This window comes from Oryctolagus cuniculus, chromosome Y (assembly GCF_051225735.1).
Source record: "Oryctolagus cuniculus isolate XC-2025 breed Fujian yellow rabbit chromosome Y, ASM5122573v1, whole genome shotgun sequence".
Classification (NCBI taxonomy): Eukaryota; Metazoa; Chordata; class Mammalia; order Lagomorpha; family Leporidae; genus Oryctolagus; species Oryctolagus cuniculus.
In genome coordinates this window covers 13628824-13647148 of record NC_142889.1, presented here as the reverse complement: position 1 = coordinate 13647148, position 18325 = coordinate 13628824, and the positions used below count along the sequence as shown (strand labels likewise).

The 18325-nt window shown below is 39.4% G+C and overlaps 1 pseudogene; it reads right to left on the bottom strand.

The window, feature by feature from the left end:
• Positions 1-10461: 10461 nt before the first annotated feature.
• On the bottom strand, positions 10462-11505 carry LOC149119252 (acyl-protein thioesterase 1 pseudogene; annotated as a pseudogene).
• Between the last annotated feature and the right edge of the window lie 6820 nt (positions 11506-18325).

Here is an 18325-nt window from a genome sequence, read left to right as displayed (position 1 = left end):
AGGCAGAGGATTAACCTACTGTATAATGGTGCCAGGCCCAGTAAGTTTTGAAGAATGTATGAAGATAGTCATGAATGCACTAAGCGTTCAAATCCTGCTTCATTTCATGTGTTGTCTACATAACAAACATATTACAGGGAATAAAGTCCTGTCTAGTTTCACAAGTGCTAATGTCCCCCTACCTTTTGGGCATTGGCCCCAAACCTCCCTTTCAAGTTTTCAGGAGGGGCATCACATCAGCAGCAATAAGAAACCAGAGAGTGGGGATACCCTGGCTCTTTTATTTTTTTAATTAATTAATTTATTTGAAAGTCAGAGTTGCACACAAAGAGGAGGAAAGGCAGAGAGACAGAAAGGTCTTCCATCTGCTGTTGCTGTGGATTCATTTCTGAAAGGAGGAGCATGGTGGAGGAAAGGGGCACAGGGTCACCACATAGACCCTGGGAGTTGGATGAAAGCAGGCCTGAGGCAAGCAGCTTGCAGACTCGCTTATTTCAGTTGCTACAGCTGCTTATATAGCCAAGGCATCCAATCCAGTCAAGGGGCAGTCTATGCCCTAACCAATCACAGCCTGTTGCCAGGCAGTTTCCAAAGCCATCCAATCACAGCTTGTTGCCAGTCAGGCTCTGTTGCCACGCAGTTTCTGAAACCATCCAATCATGGCCTGTTGTAAGTCCATCTCTGTTGTCATGTGGTTTCCAAAGCCATCCAATCACGGCCTGTTGCCAGACAGTTTCTGTTGTCAGTGGTCATCTTGGCATGACCTTCTCACCTGCTCATGACCTTTTCACCTTCTCATTCCACCACATTTCCCCCTTTTCATTTATTATTGAGCAACTGGAGGCATGATTCTTGGCCATACCATTGTTGACCCCATTTCCAGGTGGTCTCCATACACAGCTGTGCCTGTCTTAGGTTGTCCCCCAGGGGATCTTTCCCATCATTGACTAACCAGCACTCAAAATGAGAGACCACAAGAGTGCTTGCTCAGATAGGGTTAGGAATGAGGAACAACTGTTATCAGGAATGGCATGACCACATGCAGGCTGTGGGCCATTCAAGTGGCTGACCAGAGCTAGTGGCGTATAAAACAGGCCGGCGCCGCAGCTCACTAGGCTAATCCTCCACCTTGCGGTGCCGGCACACCGGGTTCTAGTCCCGGTCGGGGCGCCGGATTCTGTCCCGGTTGCCCCTCTTCCAGACCAGCTCTCTGCTGTGGCCAGGGAGTGCAGTGGAGGATGGCCCAAGTGCTTGGGCCCTGCACCCCATGGGAAACCAGGAGAAGCACCTGGCTCCTGGCTCCTGCCATCAGATCAGCGCGGTGCGCCAGCCGCGGTGGCCATTGGAGGGTGAACCAACGGCGAAGGAAGACCTTTCTCTCTGTCTCTCTCTCTCTCTGTCCACTCTGCCTGTCAAAAAAAAAAAAAAAAAAAAAAAACAGTAACAGATGGCTATGGGCAATTTCTCAGGGTAGGATGATAGGGCAGGTATGTCTGCTAACAAGGCAGATTCTCAGTCTTGTTCAGCTGGTTCTGGTTGGCTGTCAGTTGCAGGCTTGATGTTTCTGGCTGGTACCCAAATGGGCTGTCCTGCATTCTCTGGAAAGACACAAGCATATCCTCAACCCTTGGTTAGCAGAGGGTGTGGTCCTTCCCATTCTCCTGTCAGGGGGTCTTTCCACCTAACCATAGGGGCTGGGGTCTGGGATGGAAAGGATCCCCAGTGTTTGTAAGCTGGGCTCTTCGCTTGGGAATCAAAAGTAAGAAACTTGATAGTGAAAAGGACCTCAGTCAAAGCAAGCTGTGGGTCTGGGGGCATATGATTGTTTTTCTGTCTTTGTAAGAGATCTTTAATCATCCTATGAGTTCTTTCAATGATTGCCTGTCCCTGTGGGTTGTATGGGATACCTCTGGCAGACTGTATGTCCCAGTATTTCAGGAAGGAATTAAATTCTTGTGATGTATATGCTGGCCCATTGTCAGTCTTTATGGTCCAGGAGACACCAAGGATCAGCATGGCTGATTTAACTGCCTTTATCGCATTACTAGCCTTTTCTCCAGATTGGGCTGTTGCAAATACAGCCTTTGAATAACTATCTACCACCACATGGGCAAACTTAAGTTTACCAAAGGAGTTAATGTGTGTGATGTCCACTTGCCAGAGCTTATGAGGAGCAAGGCCTAGTGTGTTCACTCCTGCTTGTTGCAGTGAGCCTAATAGGGCAAAGGGTGCACAATTCTTGCAAGAGTGCACTAGGTGTTTGCACTGGCTCATTTTTAGCTCTGGGAAAAGCAATTTTATGTTGTTTGCTGACATGAAATTTTTGGTGTAGAATACGGACTTGTTCTAGGTGTCCAATGGAAGCTTTTTTTACATCTGGGTCACAGCATTTTGGGCTTGCCCTATCTGTCAGCATTTGGGCAATTTCGCTGTAGGTGTCCTATTTCCCGACATCCCCAACAAACTGGAGGGTCATTAGACTTCTTTGTGTTGTTTGTTAATGGCCGTAGTTAGGGCCTGTATGGGTGTTTCAGCAGGGTTTACCTCCACTCCCCAATTGGCCACAATGGACAGAAGCCAGAAGCCAGGAGCCAGAAGCTTCTTCCAGAGCCCTCCAACATGGATGCAGGGGTCCAAGGACTTGGGCCATCTTCTACTGCTTTCCCAGGCCATAGCAGAGAGCTGGATTGGAAGTGAAGCATCCAGGACTCAAACCAGAGCCCATATGGGATGCCAGCACTGTAGGCAGTAGCCTTACCCGCTATGCCACAGCACCGGCACCCACACTGGCTCTTTTGTTGGTGTCACTGTTCCAACCACACCACAGCACAACTTGGGTTCCTTAGAGATGGCCTTTGTTTCCATTTTACCCCCCAAAATTTGCTTCTTGCCCAAATGAGAGCCTCTGTAGACACCAGGATGGAGGCCCCTGAGCTCTCAGCTTGCCCATCTGTGTAGACATATGACATTAATGTAGCAGTGTGGCCCAAGGCTGACACTGCTTCTTGGCAATATCTGCCTCTTGTCATTCCAGGCTTAAACTTTTCTGACATTCTAGTACTAGCAGATTGTGCATCAAGTGGATCCCAGAGTTAATACTGTGAGGAGACAGACTAATGAGGATATTTTTTTACCAAAGGTAATGAAATACCGCATAATGTCTGCATTTTAACTATTGAGTTGAGGGCATCCTTTGGAAACTGAATGTACCAAAAACTCAGGACATTTTTGGAAATCGTATGCTTTGCTAACTTGGTGTCAATTTTTATACAATCATTATTTTGTGAGTTATATAAAATATAAAAATAGAAAAATAAGTAATAGAAATGTTGTTTTATTATTCTGTGATAAGCAACTATTTAGGAAAAACTAATAAAAGTGATAGCTTGCTCTCTCTTACTTTGGCTTCCACTTAACTGAATCTTAATTTTAAAAGAAGGTCTGGCATTGTGCCACAGCAGGTTAAGCCCTGTTTGTGGCAGCAGTATCCTGCACTGGAATGCCTCTTCAAGTTCTGATTGTTCTGCTTCCAATATAGTGTCTTGCTATTGTGCTTGAGAAAGCAGTGGAAGATGACCCATATACTTGGCCTCTGCCACCCATGTGGGAGACCAGGATGTAGTTTCTGGATCCTGGCTTTGGCCTGGCCCACACATGCATGTTGTGGCTATTTGGGCAGTGAGCCAGTAGAAGTGAAATCTCTTCACCTCTCCCTTCTCTCTGTTGTTCTGCCTTTCAAATAAATCTGAAAATGTGACAGACTTTCAAAATTTAACATTGTATCAAAATGAGTTACTAAAATGCATTTTTCTCATATGAAATATCAGGAAATATTCTCAGTGGACAAAAAACATGAATGTAGAAATGAAATCAGGTGATTTTACTTTCAATACCTGGTTAAAATCTCTTGACACTAAAAAACACAACAAAAAGCATTGAGGAAAGTTTGTGAGAAGATGTCAGGCAAACAACAGGCAATAAAACATTGAGATCACCAAGAAAAGAAAATTTGACAAGCAGTCAGTACAGCTATAGGGGTTTCTGCTGGGTAAAATGACTTTTCAACAATACAATGAGCTGGATTCCAGTCAATACCTGTTGCTATTGAGATGCAGTAGTTACCATATCTGAGGACAGCAAGAACTTTCCAAAGAAGAAACTGGAATGAATATAACTGAACAGATGAAAACTTGAGAGCTGGATATGTAAAGTCCCCACAAGCCCTTGAGCATGAGATAATTTGAGCATCAATGAAGTGAAACTATATGAGGTTCACCAGAGAGTAACTGATCCTGAGGTGGGAGTGTAAAAATATATTTCAGATTATTTGGTTTGGAGGGTATATAAGTTCTAACCCAAGTAAGACCTTGTTGACATATTATTAACATCACAGGCATGTAAGTGAAATACCTAAAGGCTGTACTTTATAAGTAAGAACCACACACTGCAATAATGCTTATTTTAGACCACTCTACAAAAAAAGTATGTTAAATAGCCCTGGTTTGATGTTAAGGGAAATAAAATGTTGGAGGTCAAGACCTTCAAAGCTAATAGTGTTTATGGAAAACTTGACATATAGTCAGGCCTACTATAGAAAAGCTGAAAAACCAAGACTAAACAAATTCAAGGTGACAAGCCAGTAATTAGGCTACCTATTAGTACAAATATGAACGTAGGAGTCAAATAAAACTGTTACCTGGTGAAATAATGAAATAACATTGACCAATCTTCTCACTGAAATCATATAAAATGCTGAATTCATGGCTTTCAAATTGCCCTTGCAAAAATATTGGAGTTTTAATCTAGAAGAAATGGACCAGCTAAAATAAACAATCTGCCTCAACTCGCATCAGAAGAAATAAATATCCTAAAAGTTTCTATATCTATTAAAGAAATTCAGTTAAAAGATGTTTTCACAGCAGTTGCTGCTTGATATGCCTGCAACCAACAGTGGACTACCTTGGTTCAAGTAACAGCTCCACTCCCAATTCAGACTCTCTACTGACATGCACTCTGGTAGGTAAAAGCCAATGTCTAAAATTTCTGTGTCTATCACTCACATCAAAGATCTGGATTATACTAATATGGAGAGACCTGGGTTGTGCTTATGTCTCCAAACTGCAGGCTTCCTGAGTTTCAGCTGTTGTGGTCATTTGATGAATTGAACTGCAAGAGAAGAGACCTCTTTTTATGATTTTCACATAAATAGATAAAAAATAAATATAAACATAATTTAAAGATAAATTAATTCAGTAACAATCTCCTAAAACAGAAAGCACCAGGCCCTGATGGGTTTGCTGAGAAATTCTATGTAACATCTAAGAAAAAATTGCTGTAATTATTTATGAAGTTTTCTGGAAGATGGAACTTGAAGAAATGCTCCCCTATCCAAACCATACAGAGAGGGTAGAGGAAAATAATTTAAAGGCCGGTGTCTTTCTTATACATAGATGCACATATTTTAAAATTTTTCATAAAATTCAATAAAGTATTATAAGAGTGATGTTTGATCAATGTATGGAATTAGTTCCAGATATTTAAGGCAGGTCAAACTGGTGGCAATTTAATTTCCCAAATCAATGGAAAAAAAGAAAAGCACAATTTTATCAATTTGATGAATACAGAAAATCCTGACAAAGTCTAACACCATGAGTGATGAAACAAATGGATGAACAATTAAGTAAGAGCCTCCAGCCCAGGATGTCCTCAGGTTGATACAGTACATTTACACAGACCTCTCAGCTCACATTATAGAGAATGATAGAAAGCCCCAAGTTTTTCCACTAAAATGAGGAATAAAATAAGTGTGTGTCTTCACAACCAATTTTCAACATGTTACTGAAAGTCCTAAACAATGCAGTAAAGTAAGAAATAGAAATAAAATGCATACAGTAAGAAGAGACACTCTGTGGAGCAGCAAGGATTGCACAGACACACAGCAGCTCAGGGGACACCACCAGCTACTTCTATGGCTGCAGCTCCTGCAAGCCTTATCTGGCAGTGAGGCCATCTTCCCAGAGTGAGTTGAGAGGATTCTGTACAAGCCTGTGCACCATTGATGATCCTGTCTGGAGACGAGATTTGTGGTCTCTGCTGACTCTCATTCTGGTGAGGTGAGTTATCCAGGGACAGTGTCCACTTAACTTTGTGAATGGAGGGCACATTGCCCCTTCCCCCACCAGGGGGGAAAGTGCCACCTTCTCATAGTAATGGGAGTAGAGGCTGCCACAGCTAGTGAATGTCTGGGGTTTTTATCACAGGGAGAAATCTACAATCTCCACTGACTTTGAGTCCAGAAAGAGGACCTGGTGGGGGCAGGGCACCCATTTAGCTCAGGGAATGGAGAGTATGTTGCCTTCCTGCCCTATCCCAAGGTCAGGGAGAGAATAGGTCTCTGGATAGAAAGGCTCCAAGGGCAGAGAGTGGATACCCTACAGTCTGACTGCAGGAACCCTACACTCTGTGACTGGGAATGGAGGTCTTATGCTATAAGCCAGGAGGACTCCATGTTCAGGCTACATAGTGGACAGATTTTTGTGCAGTTTATGCACCTGAGTGAGTTGGGGGCAGGGTGCAGGCACAGAGAAGTTCATCTTGGCACAGAGAAGGGTGGAGGCAGTGACCACAACAACCAGGGGGATCATCCACTCTCTTCTGCTGAATACAGGGGAGAGCTACCATGCATATTTTGGGTGTTACCCTGGACTTTGACCTCACACACAAATGCTGACCAGAGCTTCCAGATCCCACCCAGCACACACCTCTAGATATCCACTGAAGGTGCAGGCATCTCCCTATTCTTAGGGGCACGTTCCTAAAAACAAAGACTTCAAAGGAGATATCCACAAGTGCTTCTCCAGATGTGTAAAAATCATAAATATGAGATATATTAACAAGGAAGACAATATGAAACACCAAAGAGAACACAATAATACTTCAATATTGGACTGTGAAGATGAGGATCTTGACAAAATGCCTGAAAAGGCATTCAAAAGACTTATTGTAAGATTACTCAAAAATACAGAAAAACAATTACATGAGTTAAAGAAACTGATGCATGCCACAGATGAGAAATTCATCCAAGAAATAGAAATATTAAAGAATAACCAAATTGAAATATTAAGAAATGAAGAATTCAATACGTCAAGTAAAAAATACAGTGAAAAGCTTGAACACCATTCTCAGTGGTGCCAAAGAAAGAATATCCATGGTGAGAGACTAAGGTTTTGAAATATCACAGTCTTGGGGCCAGAGCTGTGGCTCAGTGGGTTAATGACCCGGCCTGAAGCACCAGCATCCCATATGGGTGCTGGCTCAAGTCCTGGCTGTTCCACTTCCAATCCAGCTCTCCACTATGGCCTGGGACAGCAGTAGAAGATGGCCCAAGTCTGTGGGTCATTGCACCCACGTGGGAGAACCAGAAGAAGCTCCTGGCTACTGACTTTGGATCGGCACAGTTCCGGCCATTATGTCCAACTGGGGAGTGAACTCTCAGATGGAAGACCTCTCTCTCTCTCTCTCTCTCTCTCTGCCTCTCCTCTCTCTATGTAACTTTGACTTTCAAATACATAAATAAATCTTTAAAAAAAAAGAAATATCATAGTCTGACAAAAAAAAGAAAATAAATTCATAAAAATGAAAATAGTGTTTAGTCTATGAGATACCATCAAGGCCAAACTACACATGTCTTAGACATTCCCAAAGGAATGGAAAAACAAAGTAACTTAGAAAACTTACTGTGAAATAATAGAAGAAAATTTCTGAAATTTGGACAAAGATATGGACATTCAAGTACAGGAAGCACATAGAATCCCAGATAGACATGATTGGCAAAGGTCTTAATCACAATATAGAATATTCAAACTTTCAAATGTAAAACACAAGGAAAAGATGCTAAAAAGTACAAGCAGAAATGCCAGATTATCTTTAAAAGAGCTCTATTTTGACAGATTTCTCAAAAACTCTACAGAAGAGGGTAGAACAGAGAGACATAGCCCAAGTCCTCAAAGAAAAACAAAACTGTCAGGCTAGAATACTGTATTAAATTATTTGCATTACCAATTAGCACCCATTTATAAAGATGCATTCTTAACATTGTTTGGTCTGTTGGAATACAGCAGAAAAATTAAAACACTTCAGAAATATTAAGCATCCATTTTTGCTACATATTAAACTGTGGTAACTAGACCACAGTACATAGTTCTGATTAATGTTTATTATCCATAAACTTGTTTTCAAAAATTATTCCAGTAATCTGGGAATTCTGACTATTTAGAGTTGAATGATCACTATTTTTATGTCAGAACAGAAAGCTAATCGTTAAAACTCGTTTTGCTAAATGAAAACTTAAGTTCACTGGCATAAAAAACACTTTTTCTTTTTGAGAGGTAGAGTTATAGACAGTGAGAAAGAGAGAGACAGAGAGAAAGGTCTTCCTTCCATTGGTTTACCCCCAAATAGCTGCTACAGTCAGTGCTGGGCCGATCTGAAGCCAGGAGCCAGGTGCTTCCTCCTGGTCTCCCATGCAGGTGCAGGGGCCCAGGCACTTGGGCCATCCTCCACTGCCCTCCTGGGCCACAGCAGAGAGCTGGACTGGAAGAGGAGCAACTGGGACTAGAACCCAGTGCCCATACGGGATGCTGGTGCTGCAGGTGGAGGATTAGCCAAGTGAGCCATGGCACCGGCCCAAACAAAAAACATTTTTCTAATGGAATGTTTATTTCCTACAGTAGCTGGTTTGAAACAAATGTACAGAAAAGAGAATCTATACTACCAGGAGATGAAATCATCTCAGAAATTAGTTTGTTTTTAAAGATTTATTCATTTATTTGAAAGTCAGAGTTACACAGAGAGAGGAGAGTCACAGAGAGAGAGAAAGGTCTTCCATCTGATGGTTCATGCCCCACCTGGCCGCATGGGCTGGAGCTGTGCTGATCCAAAACCAGGATCCAGGAACCTCCTCCAAGTCTCCCAGGTGGGTGCAGGGGTCCAAGGACTTGGGCCATATTCTTACCTCTATCCCAGGCCACAGCAGAGAGCTGGATGGGAAGTGGAGCAGCTGGGCCTTGAACCAGCACCCATATGGGATGCCAGTGCCTCAGGACAGGGCATCAACCCACAGCACCACAGCACCAGCCCCCAGAAATTAGTTTTTAAGATTGGTCTTAATTATTTCAGAACACACTAGAATGTGATCTAATTATTCTTTTAATTATATACAGAAAAATAAAAACACAGAATGACTTATTACCTGGATTGAAAATTCTAATCACTGCACAGGTCCAAGTTTAGATTAATGTACAGCTACTTGAAATGTTATACAGAAAGTTTTAAGTAATAGTTTCTTTCTCTTAAAGTGCAAATAGATTTTCAATACCATATATCTATGATTCAGAATGTCAAATTACAGCATTACTGACACACATTCTATGGCAGGAAAGCAGTATTTGGTCTGCGATGAAGGACAATCAGGCAAGAACATTTTTTTCTTGATACCCAGGGAAAAGTCTGTTCCCCAAAATAAAAGGGCCATTACTTGAAGAGAAGAATATTACTCTTTACTGACACTTAAAAGCATTATCCCCACTATTAGGAATAATGTAATACCTTCTCCCTCTTATGCATTACAATCATTACACATGAGAGCATATATAAAAACACCAAAGAGTGCATGGTGACTAAGCAACTTTGGAACAAATTTATAGACTAAGTCACACCATGCAAAAATCTCATTTCTTAACTGTTCATTCATACCTACATAAATTTTTCTTAAGCATACTGTTAAATTTCAAATAACATAATAAAAAATCTGACTGAAATGCTTAATTATTTTTCTAAATTCCAGTTAAGAAAAAGAAGCTAGCTGCTTCACCTATATTAATAACAGGTATTTTGGATCATATTTTACAAATACACGTATAGAAACTGATATATCACAAGTTTCCTATGAGGAGACATTATTTAGTCAGTGTCATAGAGGTTTAATTGTGAAACATTTTAACACTGCAAACAGAAGTTTCAAGGCTGAGTACAGGAAAAGGATTATACTGTATAACAATGATACTGGTGTACTTCTTTTTTTTAAAACTTTAATGAATATAAATTTCCAAAGTACAGCTTATGGATTACAATGGCTTCCCCCCCCCATAACGTTCCTCCCACCCGCAACCCTCCCCTTTCCCACTCCCTCTCCCCTTCCGCTCACATCAAGATTCATTTTCAATTCTCTTTATGTACAGAAGATCAGTTTAGCATACATTAAGTAAAGATTTCAACAGTTTGCTCCCACACAGAAACATAAAGTGAAAAATACTGTTTGAGTACAGTAGAAAGAATGGGTCATCAAAGAAGGAGGTACCTTTCTCTGAAGGGAGGAGAGAACTTCCACTTTGACCATGGCCTTGTCTAAAAATTATCAGAGTCAGTGATACTGGTGTACTTCTACACAGTCCTCTTAATGACTCAATCAATTGGAGGTAGGATTTTACCAATGAATTCCTTGACATCCATCATTTCCTGCTGACAGGAACTGTGACTCATGCCTTCATAGGCCTTAAAGGTTACACTGGCCAGATTTAGCAATGTGTTTAGTTTTTCCACAGTAAGAGAACCAAACATGAGTGGAACTAAAGAGTTGCAATCTCCATGGCACTGGAGAATAGAAACATCTCTATTAGCACCACTGATAGGACCCTGTGGAAATGAAGCCCGAAGTGGAAGCCAGCAACTGAGTGCAGTGACACCAGTTTCTGATATGTGGTAAGAGCAGTATATAAAGCTCCTCCCTGAGGAAATCCTCCCAAAATAATTCTGTTAGAAGCAATGCTACTCGTCACCTCTTGATCTATCAAAGCCTTTACATTTTCTGTTGCTTGTTTAATTCTAGATTCATCCTCCGGTGAGTCTGGTGGAAGTCCAATATTATCAAACCAAAAAGGCATAGCCATGTTTATATTTAATGCAACAGGCACAATGGGTACACGCAGGCTGATATATCTGGCATGTGAACTTGTGCTACCTGCAAAGGCTTCTGCCCATCCATGTCCAGGATCTTCCAATCATGAAGGAAAATTACCACAGTGGCATCCTTCCTGGTGCAAGGCACTATGGCTGACAGTGGAGCAGGCATGGTATTACCACACATACACAGACTAAGCCAACAGCATGTCAGAGGTGGAAGGGATGAAGAGTGTCTGGCCTCAGCCCAAGGGTCTGCCAGCAGTGAGTCACCAGAGCCCTACTTGGAGTATGCTCAGTTGTGTGGGTGCCAAGCCAGAGAAAATAGACTTTAATACAGAAACTGTCAAGGCCAATGCTGTGGCAAAGAGGGTAAGGCCACTGCCAGCAGTGCTGGCATCCCATATGGGTGCTGGTTCATGTCCCAGCTGCTCCATTTCTGATCCAGCTCTCTGCTATGGCCTGGGAAAGCAGTAGAAGTCCTTGGAGCCCAAGTCCTTGTAGACCTGCACCCAAATGGGAGACCAAGAAGAAGCTCCTGACTCCTGGCTTTGGATTGGTGCAGTTCTGGCCATTGCAGCCAATGGAGAGTGAACCAGCATATGGAAGACCTCTCTGCCTCTCCTTTCTCAGTGTAACTCTGACTTTCAAATAAATGAATAAATCTTAAGAAAAAGAAGGACCAGTGCTGTCGTGCAGCGGGTTAATGCCCTAGCCTAAAGCGCCAGCATATGGGTGCTGGTTCGAGGCCCGGCTGTTCCATTTCCAATCCAGCTCTCTGCTGTCCTGGGAAAGCAGTAGAATATGGCCCAAGTCCTTGGGACCCTGCACCCACATGGGAGGCCGGGAAGAGGCTCCTGGCTCCTTGCTCCTGGCTTCAGATTGGTGCAGCTGTGGCTGTTGCAGCCAATCTCCCCCACCTGTGTAATTCTGACTTTCAACTAAATAAATAAATCCTTTTTCAAAAAGAAACCATCAAAAAAGACAAAATAAGGTCATTATGTAAAAATGCAAAAAATCAATGAAATGAAGAAATTGTGCTTTGAAAAATAAATAAAATTCATACCTCCTTGGTTGGAGCAGGCCAAAATTACCAAAATCAAAGATGAAAAAGCCACTGCCTAAAGTGCTGGCATCCCATAGGGTTGCTGGTTTGAGACCCGGATGCTCCACTTATGATCCAGCTCTTTGCTGTGGCCTGGGAAAGCATTAGAAGGTAGCCCAAATCCTTGGGCCGCTCCACCTGCATGAGAGACATAAAAATCTCCTGGCTCCTGGCTTCAGATCAGAACAACTCCAGCCATTGCAGCCAATTGGGAAGTGAACCAGAGGAAGACAACTCTCTTTATCTCTGCCTCTCCTTCTTTCTCGGTGTAATTCTGACTTTCAAATAAATTAAAAAAAAAAAAAAACTTTAAAAAAAGAAAAAAGAAATGTTACAACAACCACAAAAATAAAGAATCATCAGGAATTACTGCAAACAGCTATATGCCAACAGATTGGGAAATCTACAAGAAATGCATAGATTTCTAGAAGCTTACAATCTATCAAACTTGAGTCATGAAGACACAGAAAAGTTAAATAGGACAGTAAGCAGGATGGAGACTGAATTAGTAACAAAGACCCTCTCAACAAAGAAAAGTCCAGGACCAGATGGCTACACTCGAATTCCACAAGACTTTTAAAGAATAACTAATTCTAATTCTAATTCTAATTCTGAAATTTTCACAATTGAAAGGGAGGGAATCCTCCCAAGTTCCTACTATGAAGCCAACATCACCTTAAGTCAAAAACAAGAAAAAGATACAGCAAAAAAAAAGAGAACTATAAATCACTATCCCTGATGAACACAGATGCAAAAATCTTCTATAAAATATTAGCGAATCGAATCCAACAACACATCAGAATGGTCATAAATCTCACTTGCCCTGGACCAAGTGAGATTTATGTTTCAACATATGCAAATAAATAAATGGGATACATCACATTAAGCTGAAGAATAAAACCATGGTTATTTCAATACATGCAAATGAAGCATTTGATAAAATATAACATTTTATCATTCTAAAAATCTTAAGCACATTGGATATAGAGGAACATTCATTCCTCAACACAATCAAGGAACTATATGACAAACCTACAGCCAGCAATGCACTGAATGAGGAAAAGTTGGAAGCATTTGCACTGGGATCCAGAACCAGATAAGGATGTCCACTTTCACAAGTGCTATTCAATATAGTCCTGGAAGTTTTAACCAGAGCCATTAGGAAAAAAAAAAAGGAGAAAGAAAGAAATCAAAGATATACAATTTGTAAAGGAGGAAATCTGATTATCCCTGTTTGTAGATGTCATGATCTTATATATAAAGGAACCAAAAGAGTCCACTGAAGAATATTGGAACTCATAAGAGAGTCTGGTAAAGTTGAACAGTATAAAAGCAAAACAAAAAATTAGTAGCCTTCTTATACCTAGACAATGCCATAGCTGAGAAACAATTTGTAAGTTCAGTACAACTCATAATAACTACAAAAAATTTAACTACCTTGGAATAAATTATAGTTTTGAAAGATCTCTACAATCAAAATTACAAAACATTAAAAATGAAATGAAGAAAGCACAAAAATATATTTAAAATTCATCCATGTTTGTGAGTTGGAAGAATTAAGATATTCAAAATGTCCATATTACCCAAAACAATTTACAGACTTCAAAGCAATCCCAATCAAAATACCAATAATATTCTCATATCTAGAAAAAATGATGCTAAAATTCACATGGAAACACAAAACACCTGGAACAGCTAATGCAATCTTAAACAAACAAACAAACAAAAAGGCCAGAGGCATCAGAATACTAGATTGAGACATACTACTGGGCAGTTACAATCAAATAGCTAGGTGCTGGCAAAAAAATTGGCATGCAGTCCAATGGAACACAATAGAAACCCCAGAAATTAATCCATGTATCTAAACTAACTTTGACAAAGGAGCTAAAATCAATCCCTGGAGAAAGGACAGTCTCTTCAACAAATGGTGCTGGGAAAATTGGATCTCCACACACAGAAGTATAAGACATTTACCTTACACCTTACACAAAAGTCAACTCAAAGTGGATCAATGATCTACATCTATGACCTGATACCATCAAATTACTAGAGGAAAACAATGTGGAAATTCTGCACATTAACATAGGCAAAGAACTCTTGGAAAAAAACCGATAAGCACAGGCAATCAAAACTCATAGACAGATGGGATTACATCAAGCTAAGAAGCCTTTGCGATATAAAATAAAAACTTCACACAGTGAAGACACAAACAACAGAATGAAAGAAAATATTTGTGAACTATGAAACTGATAGTTAATTTTCAGAATCTATAAAGAGCTCAAAATCTCAACAACAATAAAACAAGATACAGTTAAGAAATTGGTAAAGGACATGAACAGGCATTTTTTCAAAGGAGGAAATATAACAACAAATGAAAAAAATGCTCAGGATCAGTAGCCATCAGAAAAATTTAAATAAAAACCACATTAGGTTTTTCCTCACCCAGTTACAATGTTAATAATCCAAAAATCAGAAAAATAATAAATGCTGGTGAGGATGCAGGGACGTTACCTTAATACGCTTTTAGTGGTAATGTAAACTAGCACAATTGTTATTGAAGACAATAGGGAGATTACTCAGAAATCTGAAAACAGATCTATCATATGACCCAGTCATGCATCTCCTGGGAATTTACCCAAATGAAATGAAATCATCATATAAATGAACCTTATGTTCATTGCAGATCAATTCACAAATAGCTAACACATGGAATCCACCCAGATATCCATCAATTGATGACTCTATGAAGAAAACATGTGGGCCACAGCTGTTCTGCAGCAGGTTAAACTGGCATCTGCAGTGCTGGCATCCCATATGAGCACCCATTCAAGTCCTTGATGCTCCACTTCTGATCCAGCTCCTTCCTAATGCACATGGCCAAATAGTTAAAAATGTCCTGTGTTCTTGGCATCTAGAACCCATGTGGGAGACTTGTAAGAAACTTCTGGCTCCATTCTGGCTCAGCCTTGGCTTCTGTGGCCATTTGAGGGGTGAACCAACAGAAGGAAGATCTCTCTCTCTCTCTCTCTCTCTCTCTCTCACCCTTTATAATTCTGCCTTTCAAATAAATAAATAAATCTTCAAAAAGATTTTTTAGTACATGTACATGATTGCATACTACTCAGCCTTAAAAATTAATGAAATCCTGCTTTTTGAAAGAAATGGATGCAACTAGAAACATTATGCTTAGTGAAATCAGCCAGTATCCCAAAAACAAATACATGGTTTCTCTAATATATTGTAGTTATTATAAAGCACGAAAGATGTATAGGAATGAAATGGACATCTTACAAGTTGATGTATTTAGCCTTTGTTCATACTTCTGTGGAACTATGGTCTTTCTACCTTATTATTGTTAGTGGTATATTAAATCTGTGAATATACAATGGATTGAAATTGTGCTTTTGCAAAGATTAAATAAAAAAGAACGGAAGGAGGAGCATTGGTTGATGGAGAGAAGGAAGGGAGTGAAGTATGGTTATCTCACTAATTGTACCTCAGAAATATATTAAATCTGTTCTTTTTACATTAATGAAAATCAAAAAGAATTGAAAAAATATTTTGAAATAATGAAGGGAAAATTTTAAAATTATACTGAATACATAGAAAAAGACAGAATAGGAACTCAAATTAGTCTTTCCATCATATTTGTGAAATGTAGAATCCCCTTGTAATCTTCAGTGGTTAGGATTAAAGTCTAATGATTATTTACTATTATGTATGCTTTGTGAGTCCCAGAAAGAAGACTTTAAACTTGTTTAGGCATTTTTGTGTCATCTAGTGACAGAAAATAACAAAGCTAAAGGTCTTTATTCACTCACCCATGTGTCGGTATCTATCCATTAATCACTACCTAAACTTCCAGTAAGTCAAAATGTTTTCAGAGTAGATAAGGAAGAGGTATATACTTCTTTAAATTTCTATTTCTCCACCATTTGTGGAAAACAAATGAGAAATGACTGTTGCTGCACTTAGAGGGATAAGGCATAATTCCAGATCTGTAAGCCTCTAAACCCCATGCTCAAATGCATTATGTACAATAGTTTCTCTCTGGAGAAGAAAAGAAAAGCATTTGTGACCTTCACATGCTACTTAAACTCCCTGGGTCTAGTTTCTTTTTGCAAAACATAAAAAAATTATAGTTTCTGCCTTACAGTGTTATTGGTATACCTGCCAAGTCCAAAATTATTAGCCATTAATTTTATTACCACAATTCAAATTCATGATTTATCCAATTATAGTCATAGTCTCATTCAACAGAATGAGATTGCCAAAGCTCAAGGACCAGGAACTCTGGTGTCAGTGGACAGAACAGGGATGTCTCAGCACCAGAGTAATGAGATGGAATTGGCTTTCCCTTTCCTATTTTGTTCTGTGTGGACCTTCAGTGGTTTGTACAACACTAGCCCACAATAATGATGGTGAATCTTTACGCATACTGATCCAAATGTTAGGCACTTCTGCAAATACCCTCAGATATACTTGGAAATAATGCTTCACCACCTCCCTGAGCATCCTTTACTCAAAAAATTAATCAGAATCACTAAGTGAAGAGCTCTGGTCCCTAGCATTGAAAGTGTTGCCAAATTGTGTTGGTACCTCCCTAAACATGTTAAAGACCATGGAAGAAAGATTAACAGTCACATTGACAATAAAGTTTGGCATTCTACTCTTACAAGATAGAAAGCAGCCTGCAGAACCATGAACATTTCAGAAGTTACATCTCAGGATTTGGAGGCTTTGGAAGATAAAGTCACACAGTTTTGTCAGGGTCAGATCATCATTGTTTAGTAAGCAATTTGGTGAAGTATTCAAGTTTTCTTTTATCTTTAGAACATATAACCCAATGCCACATTACTGTTTGATTTAACAGATGTATTAATATTGATATATGGGCATTTAAAAAGTTTATTGCTCTTTTGTTTATGTTCTTATGTTTATACTCTTATGTTTCTTGCATGTCAGGAAAATTCATCTCTTTTGTGATACATAGCAATGCTTTACAAATTGTGATTTACATTCAATTCTAAGTCCCCCTCTCCTTTAGCCTATTTGCTAGGAAAGTCATTTTTCACATCATCAGAAATTAGTTTGGAGTTTTCTAATATTTATAAGGAAAAATAATTTGGGGTTAATAGTAATGGGTAGAAACAGAAATAATAGTGTATTTGAGAAATATTCATGAGGCAGAGCTATTAGGCTTATTTAGGGCTAAGGGGAAAAGAAGTGTCAAAGATGCCTATTAAAGAATCAATACAATTTTGCTAAATATTCATCCACATATATACACATATTAATGTTAAACCAAATGAAAAACAAAATATTTAATTATTGTATACTCTATAAAATATTTATCTGTTAAGATTTATTTATTTTGGGTTTTCTTTAATTTTCATATATTTTTAAATGTATTTAAGTTATACAAGTTTCATGTAGTTCATATATAAGGTTTAAGGAACATAGTGATACTTCTCACACCACCATCTCTCCCACCCATTGTTCAAACCTTCTTCCTCCTCCCTCTCCTATTCCTACTCTTAGTTTTTACAAAGATCTGCTTTCAATTTACTTAATCACCATAAGGTTAATCCTACACTAATAAAAGAGTTCAACAAATAGTATGGAGAGCAAAAAAAAAAAAAAAAAAAAAAAAAACTAGAAGAGATAAGGGCTGTAAACAATCATCAAATCTTATAATGCCCTTTTCACTCTAATACATTACATTTTAGGTACTCTATTAGTTATGTCAGATCAGGGAAAACATATGGTATCTCTCTTACTGGGATTGACTTGCTTCACTAAATAATGGTTTTCAGTTGCATCCAGTTTGTTGCAAATGACAGATTTTGATTTTTTAAATAGCTGAATAGTATTCCATAGTGTATATATACAATGATTTCTTTATCCAGTCAATGGTTGATGGACATTTGATTGGGTAATTTGGTTTGAACATTTACAGCCATTGTGAACTGAGCTGCAATGAACATGGGGTTACAGATAACTCTTTCTTATACTGACTTCTCTTTTGGGTAAATTCCCAGCAGTAGGATGGCTGAGTCATATCCTAGGTCTATATTCAGGTTTCCAAGGTGTCTCCACACTGTCTACCACAGTGTTTGAACCAGCTTATATTCTCACCAACAGTCGACCAGGGTACCTTTTGCCCCACATCTTCACCAGCATTTGTCATTTGCTGATTTCTGTATGACATCCATTCTAACTGATGTGATGTGAAACCTCATTGTGGTTTTGATTTGCATTTCC